The 19,780-nt window shown below is 41.4% G+C and overlaps 1 protein-coding gene across 3 annotated transcripts in view; it reads left to right on the top strand.

Moving 5' to 3' along the window:
• Window positions 1–19,780, top strand: part of CTNNA3 (catenin alpha 3) — a 1,849,205-nt gene that overhangs the window by 59,220 nt on the left and 1,770,205 nt on the right. Inside the window, exon 1 of one of the 3 annotated variants that reach the window (XM_054660126.2) lies at window positions 8,800–8,994. The exons of 1 other annotated variant lie outside the window; for it this stretch is intronic. The gene's annotated coding sequence lies outside the window, so the exon portion shown is untranslated. Of the gene's footprint in view, window positions 1–8,799; window positions 8,995–19,780 lie in introns of those variants that run through there. One more of the 3 variants, XM_009458543.5, reaches the window with a different exon arrangement.

The following is a 19,780-nucleotide window of genomic DNA, read 5'->3' as shown; positions in this document are numbered from 1 at the left end:
CTTCTTTTGAGGAGTGTCTGTTCATGTCCTTCACCCACTTTTTGATGGGGTTGTTTTTTTATTGTAAATTTGTTTGAGTTCATTGTAGATTCTGGATATTAGCCCTTTGTCAGATGAGTAGGTTGTGAAAATTTTCTCCCATTTTGTAGGTTGCCTGTTCACTCTGATGGTAGTTTCTTTTGCTGTGCAGAAGCTCTTGAGTTTAATTAGATCCCATTTGTCAATTTTGGCTTTTGTTGCCATTGCTTTTGGTGTTTTAGACATGAAGTCCTTGCCCATGCCTATGTCCTGAATGGTAATGCCTAGGTTTTCTTCTAGGGTTTTTATGGTTTTAGGTCTAACATGTAAGTCTTTAATCCATCTTGTATTAATTTTTGTATAAAGTGTAAGGAAGGGATCCAGTTTCAGCTTTCTACAAATGGCTAGCCAGTTTTCCCAGCACCATTTATTAAATAGGGAATCCTTTCCCCATTGCTTGTTTTTCTCAGGTTTGTCAAAGATCAGATAGTTGTAGATATGCGGCGTTATTCCTGAGGGCTCTGTTCTGTTCCATTGATCTATATCTCTGTTTTGGTACCAGTACCATGCTGTTTTGGTTACTGTAGGCTTGTAGTATAGTTTGAAGTCAGGTAGTGTGATGCCTCCAGCTTTGTTCCTTTGGCTTAAGATTGACTTGGCGATGCGGGCTCTTTTTTGGTTCCATACGAACTTTAAAGCAGTTTTTTCCAATTCTGTGAAGAAAGTCATTGGTAGCTTGATGGGGATGGCTTTGAATCTATAAATTACCTTGGGCAGTATGGCCATTTTCACGATGTTGATTCTTCCTACCCATGAGCATGGAATATTCTTCCATTTGTTTGTATCCTCTTTTATTTCCTTGAGCAGTGGTTTGTAGTTCTCCTTGAAGAGGTCCTTCACATCCCTTGTAAGTTGGATTCCTAGGTATTTTATTCTCTTTGAAGCAATTGTGAATGGGAGTTCACTCATGATTTGGCTCTCTGTTTGTCTGTTATTGGTGTATAAGAATGCTTGCGATTTTTGTACATTGATTTTGTATCCTGAGCCTTTGCTGAGGTTGCTTATGAGCTTAAGGAGATTTTGGGCTGAGACAGTGGGGTTTTCTAGATATACAATCGTGTCATCTGCAAACAGGGACAATTTGACTTCCTCTTTTCCTAATTGAACACCCTTTATTTCCTTCTCCTGCCTAATTGGCCTGGCCAGAACTTCCAACCCTATGTTGAATAGCGGTGGTGAGAGAGGGCATCCCTGTCTTGTGCCAGTTTTCAAAGGCAATGCTTCCAGTTTTTGCCCATTCAGTATGATATTGGCTGTGGGTTTGTCATAGATAGCTCTTATGATTTTGAGATATGTCCCATCGATACCTAATTTATGGAGTTTTTAGCATGAAGGGCTGTTGAATTTTGTCAAAAGCCTTTTCTGCATCTATTGAGATTATCATGTGGTTTTTGTCTTTGGTTCTGTTTATATGCTGGATTACATTTATTGATTTGCGTATATTGAACCAGTCTTGCATCCCAGTGATGAAGCCCACTTGATCATGGTGGATAAGCTTTTTGATGTGCTGCTGGATTTGGTTTGCTAGTATTTTATTGAGGATTTTTGTATCGATGTTCATCAAGGATAATGGTCTAAAATTCTCTTTTTGGTTGTGTCTCTGCCAGGCTTTGGTATCAGGATGATGCTGGCCTCATAAAATGAGTTAGGGAGGATTCCCTCTTTTTCTATTGATTGGAATAGTTTCAGAAGGAATGTTACCAGTTCCTCCTTGTACCTCTGGTAGAATTCGGCTGTGAATCCTTCTGGTCCTGGACTCTTTTTGGTTGGTAAGCTATTGATTATTGCCACAATTTCAGAGCCTGTTATTGGTCTATTCAAAGATTCAGCTTCTTCCTGGTTTAGTCTTGGGAGGGTGTATATGTCAAGGAATTTATCTGTTTCTTGTAGATTTTCTAGTTTATTTGCGTAGAGGTGTTTGTAGTATTCACTGATGATAGTTTGTATTTCTGTGGGATTGGTGGTGATATCCCCTTTATCATTTTTTATTGCGTCTATTTGATTCTTCTCTCTTTTCTTCTTTATTAGTCTTGCTAGCAGTCTATCAATTTTGTTGATCCTTTCAAAAAACCAGCTCCTGGATTCATTAATTTTTTGAAGGGTTTTTGTGTCTCTATTTCCTTCAGTTCTGCTCTGATCTTAGTTATTTCTTGCCTTCTGCTAGCTTTTGAATGTGTTTGGTCTTGCTTTTCTAGTTCTTTTAATTGTGATGTTAGGGTGTCAATTTTGAATATTTCCTGCTTTCTCTTGTGGGCATTTAGTGCCAAAAATTTCCCTCTACACACTGCTTTGAATGTGTCCCAGAGATTCTGGCATGTCGTGTCTTTGTTCTCGCTGGTTTCAAAGAGCATCTTTATTTCTGCCTTCATTTTGTTATGTACCCAGTAGTCATTCAGGAGCAGGTTGTTCAGTTTCCATGTAGTTGAGTGGTTTTGAGTGAGTTTCTTAATCCTGAGTTCTAGTTTGATTGCACTGTGGTCTGAGAGACAGTTTGTTATAATGTCTGATCTTTTACATTTGCTGAGGAGAGCTTTACTTCCAACTATGTGGTCAATTTTGGAATAGGTGTGGTGTGGTGCTGAAAAAAATGTATATTCTGTTGATTTGGGGTGGAGAGTTCTGTAGATGTCTATTAGGTCCACTTGGTGCAGAGCTGAGTTCAATTCCCGGGTATCCTTGTTAACTTTCTGTCTCGTTGATCTGTCTAATGTTGACAGTGGGGTGTTAAAGTCTCTCATTATTATTGTGTGGGAGTCTAAGTCTCTTTGTAGGTCACTCAGGACTTGCTTTATGAATCTGGGTGCTCCTGCATTGGGTGCATATATATTTAGGATAGTTAGCTCTTCTTGTCGAATTGATCCCTTTACCATTATGTAATGGCCTTCTTTGTCTCTTTTGATCTTTGTTGGTTTAAAGTCTGTTTTATCAGAGACTAGGATTGCAACCCCTGCCTTTTTTTGTTTTCCATTTGCTTGGTAGATCTTCCTCTATCCCTTTATTTTGAGCCTATGTGTGTCTCTGCATGTGAGATGGGTTTCCTGAATACAGCAAACTGATGTGTCTTGACTCTTTATCCAATTTGCCAGTCTGTGTCTTTTAATTGGAGCATTTAGTCCATTTACATTTAAAGTTAATATTGTTATGTGTGAATTTGATCCTGTCATTATGATGTTAGCTGGTTATTTTGCTCATTAGTTGATGCAGTTTCTTCCTAACCTCGATGGTCTTTACAGTTTGGCATGATTTTGCAGCGGCTGGTACCGGTTGTTCCTTTCCATGTTTAGTGCTTCCTTCAAGAGCTGTTTTAGGGCAGGCCTGTTCGTGACAAAATCTCTCAGCATTTGCTTGTCTGTAAAGTATTTTATTTCTCCTTCACTTATGAAGCTTAGTTTGGCTGGATATGAAATTCTGGGTTGAAAATTCTTTTCTTTAAGAATGTTGAATATTGGCCCCTGCTCTCTTCTGGCTTGTAGAGTTTCTGCTGAGACATCCGCTGTTAGTCTGATGGACTTCCCTTTGTGAGTAACCTGACCTTTGTCTCTGGCTGCCCTTACCATTTTTTCCTTCGTTTCAACTTTGGTGAATCTGACAATTATGTGTCTTGGAGTTGCTCTTCTCGAGGAGTATCTTTGTGGCATTCTCTGTATTTCCTGAATCTGAATGTTGGCCTGCCTTGCTAGATTGAGGAAGTTCTTCTGGATAATATCCTGCAGCGTGTTTTCCAACTTGGTTCCATTCTGCCCGTCACTTTCAGGTACACCAATCAGACGTAGATTTGGTCTTTTCACATAGTCCCATATTTCTTGGAGGCTTTGTTCATTTCTTTTTATGCTTTCTTCTCTAAACTTCCCTTCTCCCTTCATTTCATTCATTTCATCTTCCATCACTGATACCCTTTCTTCCAGTTGATCGCATCAGCTCCTGAGGCTTCTGTGTTCTTCACGTAGTTCTCGAGCCTTGGCTTTCAGCTCCATCAGCTCCTTTAAGCACTTCTCTGTATTGGTTATTCTAGTTATATATTCGTCTAAATTTTTTTCAAAGTTTTCAACTTCTTTGCCTTTGGTTTGAATTTCCTCCTGTAGTTCACAGTAGTTTGATCATCTGAAGCCTTCTTCTCTCAACTTGTCAAAGTCATTCTCCGTCCAGTTTTGTTCCGTTGCTGGTGAGGAGCTGCGTTCCTTTGGAGGAGGAGAGGTGCTCTGCTTTTTAGAGTTTCCAGTTTTTCTGCTCTGTTTTTTCCCCATCTTTGTGGTTTTATCTACTTTTGGTCTTTGATGATGGTGATGTACAGATGGGTTTTTGGTGTGGATGTCCTTTCTGTTTGTTAGTTTTCCTTCTAACAGACAGGACCCTCAGCTGCAGGTCTGTTGGAGTTTGCTAGAGGTCCACTCCAGACCCTATTTGCTGGGTATCAGCAGCAGAGATTGCAGAACAGTGGATTTTCGTGAACCGTGAATGCTGCTGTCTGATCGTTCCTCTGGAAGTTTTGTCTCAGAGGAGTACCTGGCCGTGTGAGGTGTCAGTCTGCCCCTACTTGGGGGTGCCTCCCAGTTAGGCTGCTTGGGGGTCAAGGGGTCAGGGACCCACTTGAGGAGGCAGTCTGCCCATTCTCAGATCTCCAGCTGCGTGCTGGGAAAACCACTGCTCTCTTCAAAGCTGTCAGACAGGGACACTTAAGTCTGCAGAGGTTACTGCTGTCTTTTTGTTTGTCTGTGCCCTGCCCCCAGAGGTGGAGCCTACAGAGGCAGGCAGGCCTCCTTGAGCTGTGGTGGGCTCCCCCCATTTCGAGCTTCCTGGCTGCTTTGTTTACCTAAGCAAGCCTGGGCAATGGCAGGCGCCCCTCCCCCAGCCTCACTGGTGCCTTGCAGTTTGATCTCAGACTGCTGTGCTAGCAATCAGCGAGACTCTGTGGGCGTAGGACCCTCCAAACCAGGTGCGGGATATAATCTCCTGGTGCACTGTCTTTTAAGCCCATCGGAAAAGCGCAGTATTAAGGTGGGAGTGACCCGATTTTCCAGGTGCCGTCTGTCACCCCTTTCTTTGACTAGGAAAGGGAACTCCCCGACCCCTTGTGCTTTCTGAGTGAGGCAGTGCCTCGCCCGGCTTCCGCTTGTGCATGGTGCACTGCACCCACTGTCCTGCACCCACTGTCTGGCACTCCCTAGTGAGATGAACTCGGTACCTCAGATGGAAATGCAGAAATCACCCGTCTTCTGCGTCACTCATGCTGGGAGCTGTAGACCGGAGCTGTTCCTATTCAGCCATCTTGGCTCCACCTTCTCTTTTCTTAACTGCTTCTTAGTAATCCCTTAGTGAAATGTCTATCCTCAAATACTGGAAATTCCTTAGCATGTACCTGGGTGGCTTCATTGTCTTTCATTTTGAGCCATAGTCACCAATTATTGGCAACAGGAAAAGTCCCACTCAACATCCTATGTCATTTAAAGATCTCATTTAAAGCCATAGGTTGGGATGTGATATCCCCTCAGGTGACAGAATGGTTTGGCCACCTGGAGGTTGTTGATAGACTTAAAAATGACCCTTTTGGGAGTGAAGGGGAAATAAATCATCTTAGTGGGTTGTGAAGTGAGAGGTAAAAACATAGGGGTGGTGGACAACTCATTTGGGAAGTATTATGATGAAGGCACAGAGAACTAAGTAGCAACCGCAGGGAGTTGTAGGGTAAAAGTATGTTTTGTTTGTTTGAAAATTTTCAGGTAGAAGTCCTGTGGCATATTTTTGCACTGATCATTGGAGAAGGGGTGATAATGCAGTGTGTGAGTCGATCGTGAAGGAGCAGAGTCCTTGAAAAGGTGAGGGAAGAAGGGATCCAGCGCACAAGAGAGATTAGCCTTTGGTAAGAGCAAGAGGACTTCTTGCATTTTAATAGGAGGGAGGGTAGAGAAGATGAGGCTCGGTGCTAGTGGGTTTATAGATTTGATGATGGAAAGATGTGAAACATTTTCCAGATGGCTTCTGTTCTTCTTAGTGAGGCAGGAGAGTTGGTTAGCTGCTAATAATAAGGATGGTTGGGAAGGGAGAGTGAGAAACATTTTTTTTTTGTATTAATAGTACATAAGACCTTCAAATCAGGGGCAGATTCATTTAGATTCACCTAAAATACCTGACAAGGTGCCAGAACTATTTATCACACATTTTTGAAAAAAATGGTTTTAATTATCACAAACAGGGATTATTCCTAGCTTTAAGTCTCATTTTAGAAAGGGATTATAGCTGTTCAGAAAATTACATATTTTTAAAGCCCCAACCTGAAATTGCCAGTATTTTGAGATATTATGTACAGATGAAATGGACTCATGGTTCATGCAAAAGTGATTTTCATTCTATAAGGGATTTTATTGACAAGAATAAACGACTCCATTCTGACTAAAGAACATATTGCACCCTGGAGGATTTATTTTCCAAGAGGGGCTACTGACAGGGATAGAATTATCTTCTTTTTGGAGGCCTCCCTTCTCTCCTGTAATCTTCTAGCTGGCGCCTAACGCAGGGCTCTGCATCAAGGGGCTTCTCAGTACATCCAATTGAATGACTTTGTTTGGGGCCGGTCCTGATGCCTAGAACGAAAAAACTTACTTTTGATTACCTCGGGAGAATTGCTAGTAATGGCCCTGATTTATTATCTCTCTTTTCTCTCTCTCTCTCTCTCTTTTTTTTCCCCAGCTCTTCTACCCTCAATGTTTGATTGCTTGCAAGAGGCATCTGAGCCAAAATTTTAAAATTTGCAAAGTATAAAGAAAGGAAACAAGTAAATAGGGAAGGAGAATAAATACTGAACAAGACTGGGCAAGGTGACAAGAAAGAATTACTGTGAAAATCTGGAAGAGGGCCAGGATGCAAAATTCAGGGGCTGTGTAGTTTACAGGAACTATTTAGCCTCCAGCATGCCTCAGCGATCACACAGAGAAAGCCAGATTTCTCTGCTTTTGTCTCCTACCCTATAGTTAGCTATGGAAATTTGACATAGGTGATATGTGTTTTCTGTCAGCAAACTGATACAAATACAGAGGACCATGGGGCCTGTGATCAACAAATCCAACGTGATTTGAATTGCTAGGAGGGGACCTCTTGTGGCTATAGTGGGAAATACTTCAGCTAAATACTACCTTGGAGGCTGCAGATATTTTTATGAAGGAATTTAAAAAAAAAAACCACTATAAAAGCTCTTTAAAATTACATTTCAGATATTTATAATATTTAATTGTTTTGATAACACCAAATTCTGTAAGAAGATTTTATCTGTATTGCATCTCTGAAGAGTTCAGTGTAATTTAAAGCTCTTCAGCTTTTATCCATTTAATTCACATATCCTCTGAAAAGCAAATGAAAAGAATAAGAGTTCTCATCTACATTTTGTAGATGGAAAGGAGAGGTACAGGGCAGGTAAGTAACTTATTGTGGTTTCACAGCAGGACAAGCTAGGCTTATGATAGAATTTGGATATCTCATCTTGGGCTCAATTCAACAGTCCTGGTTTGGAAAACATTCATTATTAAAGCTCTAAAACAAAACCTGCTATTTTGCAAGTGTCAAGTGATTTCTTTATTCAAGAAAAGATGGATTGAGAGACATAAAACTTACTCTTTGTTTCACTGTGAAAAGAGGCTATTCCTAGATTCTCCAGGGGGAAAAAACTGCTTTAAAAAAATCTGGGGAGGATAGCATGTTAGCAACTAAGAATCTTTAGATAAATATATTGTCAATTATGCCCATTTTAAAGGTAGCTACATAAAAATACAGTTGTTTTGAAGGCTATCCTGAAAATCATATAAAATGAACTCCTTTCATAGTTGATTCTCTGACAGTTCCCAGACCCTGCCTTTCCTCTTGGCTCCCTGAAATTTGTGCTAAGAGTATCTGGAGAGCTAATAAATAAATGCTTTCTTTTTATTTTGAATTCAGCCTTTTAAGAACAGGACTGCCAAAACTCAAACAAGTAGTTCATATTTTAGTTAGCATCTCTTGTTTTAGAAGCTATTAGAAGAAAGTCGGAAAAATGGTAATGTCCAAGGAAATGCCACAGAAGTTTGAGTGGGATGTCAAGGAATTGATGAAATGATAAAGATTGTTTCAGTGAATGTGAAGATATCAGGGAGAAGATATCAAAAAAAGGGAAAAGGAAATGTGAAAAAGAATAGTCATAGAAAAAAGAAATTTTGGTGGAGAAGACTGTTTTTTTTTTGGTGGCTTAAATTTAATAATGGGTTAACCTATGGAGTTTTTGGTAAATCTTCAGTTTAGATTCTTTACTGATAATGATGTGGTTCCTCATAAATACTGGAAGGAGAGAGTGTGATGCTTGGTACTAGGGATGAGACAGGTAATATTTCAGAAGAAGAAAAATACGATCTCAGATGTGACACATGGCCTTGATGCCATCATCTCTAGGGTTCTGAAGACATTGAATTTTACATAATTGATCTTTTGATGTGAGGATTTCCTGGACTCTTGTTTTCCCTGCTTTATCATTTTTCACTTTCAATAATTCCAGCCTTTGGCTTTAATTAGGTAGAAGAGGTTCTTCTTTTGGAAAGGAACTAGAGAAATGCAAATCTAAACTTATTCAGAGCTATGTTTGTAGGTCTCTAGGCAAAGTGTGTGTCTGGCCTTTTTCAACGAAGTATTTTCAGTAACAAGTTGTCAGTGAGGTCAGTGACTAGCGGTTCAGGATTAGATACCACCCACCCTGGCTTGTAACCTCCCCTTTCTTTCTTATCCTGGGTGAATACGCTCAGCGAAATTGACTGCCCCACTGTCATCTGCCTCTCAATTTGGTACTCTGTAACTCTGTGACCACCAAGAAGCCTTTTTCCGTCCCCGACAAAGCTCTTTTTGGAAAATTCCCTACGGGAGCTGAATTTTAAGCCCATTTACTTTATAGGAAGAAACAGAAAGGTAAGAATCAAGTTTGTAAAGAGAAGAGCTGAACTTCAGCGAATTCTCATTTCTGCATTGAATTCCTGTGTCTTAGTTATAATCATAGGTTTAAAGTTTGGGGGTTTCTTCTGAATTGAGGAAGATCACATTATTGTATGAAATAGGAATGTTTTGACTAGTTTTGAGAAACGTAGGCTTTCACGCTAATTTTAAAGTTATAAATAACTTTCGAACTATTGCCAGGGGAAGCTGGTAGCCAAGGTCGTGCTTTGCATTCAGAGAGTTTCTGGCTATAAAAAGCCGATTGGATACTGTGCAGGAAAAGATAAGATATGGCCCGGATGCTTGTGCTTTGGCATGGGAGTGGGGAAAAGGAAGCAAAGATGGAATACGTTTGAAGGGATTTTACTTTCAACCAAAAGCTAATTCATAGTAAATGTAAGATGTTTCAAGTGAGATAATGACAAAAAGCATTAATTTCTGAATTTAATGTCTATTTGTTTTATAATTGGAAGGAATATTAGGAGGTTGAGGAATGCTCTCAGAACTGTTTGATGACCAGTTATAGTCAAATGAAAATCACTGTATGGAATGATCATGAGATGTAATGATCAATCATGTAAAGAAAAGGTCACTATCTAGTGGGATCTGAATGATTGTGAGCAGCTGCTGTCAGTTACACGGAAGACAGAAATAAAAGAAATGAGTTCAAATGGAAACAAGAAGAAATTGGGGTTAGACATCAGAAAGTTCATTTACTGTAGAGGTTTTGAGTCACCGATATGTGCCTACTAAGATCTCTGGAGATAACGTGAGAATGCAATGATTTGCTTAAAACAAAGTGGGAAAAGCAGGATTTCAAGTTTGCATTGGTTCTGGGTTTGTGGCTAGTTTTTTAGACAGATTGAAAGCTCAACATATTGAGAATAGTTGTGATTTGAAGATTCAGATTATCCATGGTCAGATTTGAATGGCATATTTGAGTGTGCTATTAAAATTTCATTGTCCATTATAAAAAAATTATCTCAGTAGAACCATAGGACAAGTTTGTTAAATGGAGAAACCTAAAATACAGACAGTATAGACAAAGTTATTCCCATTTGTTACCTCCTACACATAGTCTAATTCTTCCTATTTGAGTAAAGATTGGGATTTTTATGGTAAAACTTTTTTTCATTATAAAAGCATTAAATGCTCATCGTAGGAATTTTGAAAGCACAGAAAAATATTACCTGTAGTTTCATTGATGTGTTTCCTTCTAGTCTTTTTTTTCTAGATGGCTTTAAAAATAATTGCAATAATACTATAGATAAAATTTGGAACCTTGCTTTTTCATTTAACCATATACCAAGACATTTTCCACAGAATATCACCTATTCTACAGTGGTGTTATTTTAAATTTGTGTAACATTTTTTCAAGTGAATGAATATAATTTTATTAATCATTGCTGAACATCTAGATGCTATGGTAAACATCTTTGTGTATTTATTTACTTATGTGTATATGTATGTTGTAGATATGTTTAAGATAATTTCCTTAATCTCTGTTTCTAAGTGTGGAAGTGTTGGATTAGAGAACACTATGTTTGAAGGTAAAAGTTGTGATATTTAAGATGTGTTTTTACTGTTATTCTTTTAAAGCATTGTAAAATTCCTAGTCTACCAAATGATATATTTATTGTCTATGATGTGCAAAACATTGTTATCAGGCACATAGATACCAAAGTACTTAGTGTTTAGAAGGATGGAATCTCTCCTACCTACAAAATTTCCACTCAATAAACTTTTACAGATATCAACAAAGCTACATGTCAGAGTTGAAAATACTTCAGCTCTGCCTGAAACCAATAGATAGTATTGTTGATCACTTATGTTACTTTGGACATGAAAATAACAGAATGTATAAGTAACTTTATTAGAAGACCATGTAGACATAGTGATTTATATGACTTTTATGATACAACTGTGACAAAGAAATAGGAATAGGAAGAATAAATTCTTTACTTATTGTGAATCTTTGGAGAAATTAGAAGTATTTGGAGAAAATCTGTAGGCAACAGACTAGAAAGAAAAGGGATAGAGGGCACATGCTAGAGGAGCAATTCAGTATTGGGTTTTTCTATAGGGAAAACATGAGAATGGAATTAGGCATGGCTATGGTAGGAGTCAGAGAAGATAAGTTTTAATTCTGTCATTGTTGAGTTTGAGAACCATGTTGTGTAAATAGAGTAGAAGGAAGAAAGCTAAGCAATTAGTGATAAATACAACTAATTATTGGAAGTGGTTACTGGTCCCAAGTAATCAAAGTGGAGAGATTAGAGATATCAATATTATGTGGTGTGAAGTGAGAGGTAGAGTTATGAATTATCAAAGAATATATTCTTCCTGTATTAAAAAACTTTTTAAATTGTGAAGTTTTTATTATTCCGTAATAATATTTAGAGAAAGACCATAGCTACAGAAGGATGGGAGTTTCATTCTCTATTCCCCATGAACTTCTGTTTGCATGTTTCTATTTTTTTTGGAATAGAAGGGATTAAGATTTAAGAAGAGAAGTTGGCAACCAAACTGGCCTGAAGAGAAATTATGCGCTTTGTAATGAAGACTTGAAAATAGTGTTTATGTATGGATCATTGGCTCATGGGAATGCTAGTCTAGAGATTTAAAAAGTGTGATTTTCTGATTCTTGTTTGGATACTGGATTTTAAGTGACATGGTACTGCGGGGTGGAACTCCGGAGTTTAGCAAAGTTGCAAATCTAATGGAAAGTGACAGGTAATTGAGGCTGCAGAATTTTTGAAGGTGAACAGGACTGTTAGCTGATACATCTGACTTTTCACATGCTTAATTACTGTTTTTAACCACATTATTTTTGCCTGGGATTCAGCGAGTAATCTGCAACCAATGTAATCACTAGCTTCTAGCATATGATAGGTGACTTTGAGTTCCTGTGTGCAAAATGGAAGATTAGGTCAAGTTTATTTGGCACCCTCCCCACCTCTTTTCTTTGCCTTTCATTATCCTAACCAGGATGATTTTCTACTTCAGATCCCTCCTGGCAATGGGGAAATTGATTTGATGGAGAAGGCAATGTTTAGTGCAAAGAAAGTCTCTCAAATACTGGAACTTGAACAATGGAGGCCCCTACTTTAAATTAGCACTGTTCAAAATGTAATTAGAAGTTCCCAATTTTTAACTGATCTATGAAACGAGATAAGAGGCTTGTGCCTGAAAGTAAATCAGCTACACCCTAAGCACTTTGTAGCAAGACTTTCTAGATGAAGGAAGCACTCATTAACTTACATTCTGGTACAAGCTCCTTTTCTCATCGCAGACCTGCAGTTTGAGTAGTGTTGCTTAAGTTACACTGTATAAACATTTATCTCCTCTTGAGAGGTGAAGCTGGCTAGGCTTCAGGGTCAGGTGGGGACTTGGAGAACTTTTCTGAATAGCTAAAGGATTGTAAATGCACCAATCAGTGCTCTGTGTCCAGTCTAGCTAAAGGTTTGTAAACGCACCAATCAGCACTCTGCAAAAATGCACCAATCAGCGCTCTGTGTCTAGCTAAAGGTTTGTAAATATACCAATCAGGACTCTGTAAAAACAGAACCAATCACTCTGTAAAACGGACCAATCAGCACTCTGTAAAATGGACCAATCAGCAGGACATGGTGGGGGCCAAATAAGAGAATAAAAGCTGGCCACCTGAGCCAGCAGTGGCAACCTGCTCGGGTCCCCTTCCACACTGTGGAAGCTTTGTTCTTTCACTCTTCATAATAAATCTTGCTGCTGCTCACTCTTTGGGTCCGCACTACCTTTATGAGCTGTAACACTCACCGCGAGGGTCTGTGGCTTCATTCCTGAAGTCAGCCAGATCATGAACCCACTGGGAGGAACAAACAACTCCAGACGTGCTGCCTTTAAGAGCTGTAACACTCACTGTGAAGGTCTGCGGCTTCACTCCTGAAGTCAGCAAGACCACGAACCCACCAGAAGGGAGAAACTCCGGACACATCTGAACATCTGAAGGAATAAACTCCAGACACACCATCTTTAAGAGTGGTAACAGTCACCACGGGGTCTGTGGCTTCATTCTTGAAGTCAGTGAGACCAAGAACCCACCAGAAGCAACCAATTCTGGACACATTTTGGCAACCCAGATGGGACTCTCGCCTATTGCCAAGTGATGAGTACCATTGGACCCCTTTTGCTTGCTATTCTGTCCTGTTTTTCCTTAGAATTCTGGGGGTAAATACTGGGCACCTGTCGGTCAGGTAAAAGCACCTAGTGCAGCCGCTGGACTAAAGACACGGGTGCCAGGCTTTCTGAGATAGGGCTCTCTAACAACCCCTGACTCTATGGAGTTGGGAATGTTGGTTTGCCTGGAGCCAGCTTCCACTTTTCTGGTACTTCCAGGCTGAGCCGAGGGTTGACAGAGAGGAAAGCCATTCAGCTCCAGGGTCCCAACAACAGGTTGGTTGACCCTGCGGCCATGAGTGGAACTCTCAAAATCATGTTACCCAAGCGAGACTTGCCCATCTATGCTATCTCCTGACCCTTGCCTCCTGGGTCCTAATGCCTGTCAGACAAACTTCCTCTCGCCTCTCTTCTCCGAGGCTAGTCCACTTCTAAAAACCACTCCCTGTCTCTGGTGCTTTTCTAGTTTCTCCTATAAGAATGATTTCTAGTATAAACTTCAGGACTCTTTTACCTTCTTTAGGCACCTGGGCTCACCAATCAGAAAGACATAATTTTTGCCCAAAGTCCCATCTGGGCAAGGGACTATCTGGAATTTTAGGATCCCTCCTCAGACAAGCAGGCCTAACAGAAGCTATTCCTGAAGCTAGGATATGGGGAGCTTCGGAAATGGTATCTTTCCTATTCATATAAGTGAGGACAAAAAGCATCACTCTTCCAACTCTGGAGATCCTTTCCCTCCCTCAGGGTATGTCCATCCAGTTCATTTTTGGGGCATAACATCTTTATAGGACAGTGGTAAGGTCCCAATACTAACAGGATAATGCTTAGGACTCTAACAGCTTTTTGAGAATGCATCGGTAAGGGCCACTAAATCTGATTTTTCTTGGTCCTCTTTGTGGTCTAAGAGGACAGGCAAGAATGCAGGTTTTTGAGAATGCGTCAGTAAAGGCCACTAAATCCGACCTTCCTCGGTCCTCTTTTTGGTCTAAGAGGAAAACTAGTGTTTCTGATGCCGCGTCGGTGAGCACAACTATTCTGATCAGCAGGGTCCAGGGACCGTTGCAGGTTCTTGGGCAAGAGGTGTTTCTGTTGCTGCATCAGTAAGTGCAACTATTCCAATCAGCAGGGTCCAGGGACTATTGTGGGTTCTTGGGGAGGGGTAGAAACAAACCAAGACCACGGGTGGTTTTGTCTTTCAGATGGGAAACACTCAGGCATCAACAGGCTCACCCTTGAAATGCATCCTAAGCCATTGGGACCAATTTGACCTGCAAACCCTGAAAAAGAGGCAGCTAACTTTTTTCTGCACTATGGCCTGGCCCCAATATTCTCTCTCTAATGGGAAAGATGGCCACCTGAAGGAAGTATAAAGTACAATCCTATCCTGCAGCTTGACTTTTTCTGTAAGAAGGAAGGCAAATGGAGTGAAATACCTTATGTCCAAGCTTTCTTTTCATTGAAGGAGAATACACAACTATGCAAAACTTGCGATTTACATCCCACAGGAGGACCTCTCAGCTTACCTCCATATCCTAGCTTCCCTAAAGCTCCCCTTCCTATTAATGATAAGCCTCCTCTAATCTCCCCCACCCAGAAGGAAACAAACAAAGAAATCTCCAAAGGACCACAAAAACCCCTGAGCTATCATTTATGTCCCCTTCAAGCTGTAGGGGGAGGGGAATTTGGCCCAACCCGGGTACATGTCCCCTTCTCCCTCTCTGATTTAAAGCAGATCAAGGCAGATCTGGGGAAGTTTTCAGATGATCCTGATAGGTATATAGATGTCTTACAGGGTCTAGGGCAAACCTTTGACCTCACTTGGAGAGATATCATGCTATTAGGTCAAACTCTGGCCTTTAATGAAAATAATGTGGCTTTAGTTGCAGCCCAAGAGTTTGGAGATACCTGGTATCTTAGTCAAGTAAATGATAGAATGACAGCCGAAGAAAGGGGCAAATTCCCTACTGGTCAGCAAGCCATCCCCAGTATGGATCCCCACTGGGACCTCGACTCAGATCATGGGGACTGGAGTTGCAAACATCTGTTGACCTGTGTTTTAGAAGGACTAAGGAGAATTAGGAAAAAGCCTGTAAATTATTCAATGATGTCCACCATAACTCAGGGAAAGGAAGAAAATCCTTCTGCCTTCCTCGAACAGCTATGGGAGGCCTTAAGAAAATATACTCCCCTGTCACCCGACCCACTCGAGGGTCAATTGATTCTAAAAGATAAGTTTATTACCCAATCAGCCACAGATATCAGGAGAAAGCTCCAAAAGTGAGCCCTGCGCCCTGAACAAAATCTGGAGGCATTATTAAACCTGGCAACCTCGGTGTTCTATAATAGGGACCAAGAGAAACAGGCCCAAAAGGAAAAGCAAGATCAGAGAAAGGCCACAGCCTTAGTCATGGCCCTCAGACAAACAAACCTTGGTGGTTCAGAGAGGACAGAAAATAGAGCAGGTCAATCACCTGGTAGGGCTTGTATTCAGTGTGGTTTGCAAGGACGCTTTAAAAAAGATTGTCCTACTAGAAATAAGCTGCTCCCTCGCCCATGTCCACTATGCGGAGGCAATCACTGGAAGGCTCACTGCCCCAGAGTACAATGGTTCTCTGGGCCAGAAGCCCCCAACCAGATGATCCAACAACAGGACTGAGGATGCCCGGGGCAAGTGCCAGCTCATGTCATCACCCTCACTGAGCCCCGGGTATGTTTAACCATTGAGGGCCAGGAAGTTGATTTCCTCCTGGACACTGGCATGGCCTTCTCAGTGTTAATCTCCTGTCGCGGACAGCTGTCTTCAAGGTCCGTTACCATCTGAGGAATCCTGGGATGGCCTGTAACCAGGTATTTCTCCCACCTCCTCAGTTGTAACTGGAAGACTTTGCTCTTTTCACATGCCTTTCTTGTTATGTCTGAAAGTCCCACACCCTTATTAGGGAGGGACATATTAGCCAAAGCTGGAGCTATTATCTATGAATATGGGGAACAAGTTACCCATTTGTTGTCCCCTGCTTGAGGAGGGAATCAACCCTGAAGTCTGGGCATTGGAAGGAACAAACTCAAGCTCCAGCCTTAAGCCTTCCCACAGGACAAAACTTTTCTTTATACATCACAAAGAGAGCAGGAATAGCTCTTGGGGTCCTTACTCAGACTCATGGGACAACCCCACAACCAGTGACATACCTAAGTAAGGAAATTGATATAGTAGCAAAAGGCTGGCCTCACTGTTTACAGGTAGTTGTGGCGGTGGCTGTCTTAGTGTCAGAGGCTATCAAAATAATACAAGGAAAGGATCTCACTGTCTGGACTACTCACGATGTAAATGGCATACTAGGTGCCAAAGGAAGTTTATGGCTATCAGACAACCACCTGCTTAGATACCAGGTGCTACTCCTTGAGGGACCAGTGATTCAAGTGTATACATGTGTGTCCCTCAGCCCTGCCGCTTTTCTACCAGAGGATGAGGAGCTGGTCAAGCATGGCTACCAACAGGTTATAGTCCAGACTTATGCCACCCAAGATGATCTCTTAGAAGTCCCCTTAGCTAATCCTGACCTTAACTTATATACCAATGAAAGTTCATTTGTGGAGAATGGGATACGAAGAGCAGGTTATGCCATAGTAACAGTACTTGAAAGTAAGCCTCTTCCCCCAGGGACCAGCACCCAGTTAGCAGAACTAGTGGCACTTACCCAAGCCTTAGAACTGGGAAAGGGAAGAAGAATAAATGTGTATTCAGATAGCAAGTATGCTTATCTAATCCTACATGCCCATGCTGTAATATGGAAAGAAAGGGAGTTCCTAACCTCTGGGGGAACCCCCATTAAATATCACAAGGAAACCCTGGAGTTATTGCACACAATGCAAAAACCCAAGGAGGTGGCAGTCTTATACTGCCAAAACCACTGGAGAGGAAAGATGGAGAGAAAGAAAGAGAGAGACAAAGTCAAAGACAGAAGGAAAGAGAGAGAGGAAGAAACAGAGAGACAAACAGAAGGAGATAGAGGAAGAGACAGAGACAAAGAAGGAGTCAAAGAGAGAGACAGAGAGAGGAAGATACAGAGAGACAGAAAGTCAAAGAAGGAAAGAGGAAGAGACAAAGAGGGAGTCAGAGAGAAAGAGACAGACAGATGAAGAAATCAAAGAGGGAGAAAGAGAGAGAGAGAAGTAGTAAAGAAAAAACAGTGTACCCTATTCCTTTAAAAGCCAGGGTAAATTAAAAACCTATAATTGATAATTGAAGGTCTTTTCTGTAACCCTATAACACTAAAATACCACCTTGTTGTCAGTGTAAACAAGGGTGTAGCCCGAAAGCACTGAGGCCACTGACAACCCATAGCCTTCCTATCAAAAATCCTTAACACAGCAAGTTTCCTAACAGGGGATCTAAATCATAATTAATTACCATACAAAGGTCCAACCAGACCTAGGAGGAACTCCCTTCAGGACAGGATGATAGATGGTTCCTCCTGGGCGATTAAGGGAAAAAGACACAATGGGTGTTCAGTAAGTGATAAGGAAACTCTTGTAGAAGCAGAGTTAGGAAAATTGCCTAATAATTGGTCTGCTTAAATGTGCAAGCTGTTTGCACTCAGCTAAACCTTAAAGTACTTACAGAATCAGGAAGGAGCCATCTATACCAATTCTAAGTTAATATGGACTGAACGAGGGTTTATTAATAGCAAAGAATAATTAAAATCCCAAACTTACAAGGTTTTCAACAAAAGTAAAGTTTGCTAAAAGTTAACAGTGTAACATGTATTATCCTACTACCACACACTCTCAAAGGATTTCTCAGACAGTTTGCAAGAAATAACAAAATCTATCCTTACTCTACAATCCCAAATAGACTCTTTGGTAGCAGTGACTCTCCAAAAGTGCCGAGGCTTAGACCTCCTCACTGCTGAGAAAGGAGGACTTTGCACCTTCTTAGCGGAAGAGTGTTGCTTTTACACTAACCAGTCAGGGATAGTACAAGATGCCGCCCAGCGTTTACAGGAAAAGGCTTCTGAAATCAGACAACACCTTTCAAACTCTTATACCAACCTCTGGAGTTGGGCAACATGGCCTCTCCCTTTTCTAGGTCCCGTGACAGCAATCTTGCTATTACTCACCTTCGGGCCCTGTATTTTTAACCTCCTCGTCAAATTTGTTTCCTCTAGAATCAAGGCCATCAAGCTACAGATGATCTTACAAATGGAACCCCAAATGAGCTCAACTAACAACTTCTACTGAGGACCCCTGGAGTGAACCGCTGGCCCTTTCACTGGCCTAAAGAGATCCCCTCTGGAGGAAACTACAACTGCAGGGCAGGCCCCTTCTTTGCCTCTATCCAGCAGGAAGTAGCTAGAACGGTCATCGCCCAATTCCCAAAAGCAGTTGGGGTGTCCTGTTTAGAGGGGGGATTGAGAGATGAAGCCGGCTGGGCTTCTGGGTTGGGTGGGGACTTAGAGAATTTTCTGTCTAGCTAAAGGTTGTAAACGCACCAATCAGCACTCTGTGTCTAGCTAAAGGTTTGTAAACGCACCAGTCAGCACTCTGCAAAAACACACAAATCAGCGCTCTGTGTCTAGCTAAAGGTTTGTAAATGCACCAATCAGCACTCTGTAAAAACGCACCAATCAGTGCTCTGTGTCTAGCTAAAGGTTTGTAAACGTGCCAATCAGCACTCTGTAAAAACGGACCAATCAGCACTCTGTAAAACGGCCCAATCAGTGCTCTGTAAAATGGACCAATCAGCAGGACGTGGGTGGGGCCAAATAAGGGAATAAAAGCTGGCCACCTGAGCCAGCAGCGGCAACCCGCTCAGGTCCCCTTCCATGCTGTGGAAGCTTTGTTCTTTTGCTCTTCACAATAAATCTTGCTGTTGCTTACTCTTTGGGTTCGCATTACCTTTATGAGCTGTAATACTCACCACGAGGGTCTGCGGCTTCATTCCTGACGTGAACGAGACCATGAACCCATCGGGAGGAACAAACAACTCCGGATATGCCGCCTTTAAAAGTTGTAACACTCACTGTGAAGGTCTGTGGCTTCACTCCTGAAGTCAGCAAGACCGTGAACCCACCGGAAGGAAGAAACTCTGGACACATCTGAAGGAACAAAATCTGGACACAACATCTTTAAGAGTGGTAACATTCACCACGAGGGTCCGCGGCTTCATTCTTGAAGTCAGTGAGATCAAGAACCCACCGGAAGGAACCATTTCTGGACACACTCTTACCTATATGCATGAAGGCAGAGAATTGGGATGAAGGTATACAATTAACTGGGTAATAAATGAATTACCAATTCTCAGTTGATGTGGCCTCTAGAGGTGGCATCAGTTCAAAGAGGCCCAGAGTTAGCTCATTGAGGAGCCCACAGAATAACTCAGAGGCAGGATTGCCGAAGGGCTACACTGGGTCTACTCTAATGTTGGTTTGGAATTCATTCATTCATTCTATATGACTTGTGTGCCAGACATAGTTCTTAGTCTGGGGATAAATACCAGTGAACCAAAAATAGACCCTGTCCTCATGATGTTTCCTTTCTAATGTGTGTGTTTTTGTGGATGGGGGTGAAGACAGAGTAATACATAAACCAACTTCTCTGAGATTCA

The sequence above is a fragment of the Pan troglodytes genome, chromosome 8, assembly GCF_028858775.2.
Source record: "Pan troglodytes isolate AG18354 chromosome 8, NHGRI_mPanTro3-v2.0_pri, whole genome shotgun sequence".
NCBI lineage: Eukaryota > Metazoa > Chordata > Mammalia > Primates > Hominidae > Pan > Pan troglodytes.
This window is presented reverse-complemented; position numbering and strand designations above follow the sequence as displayed.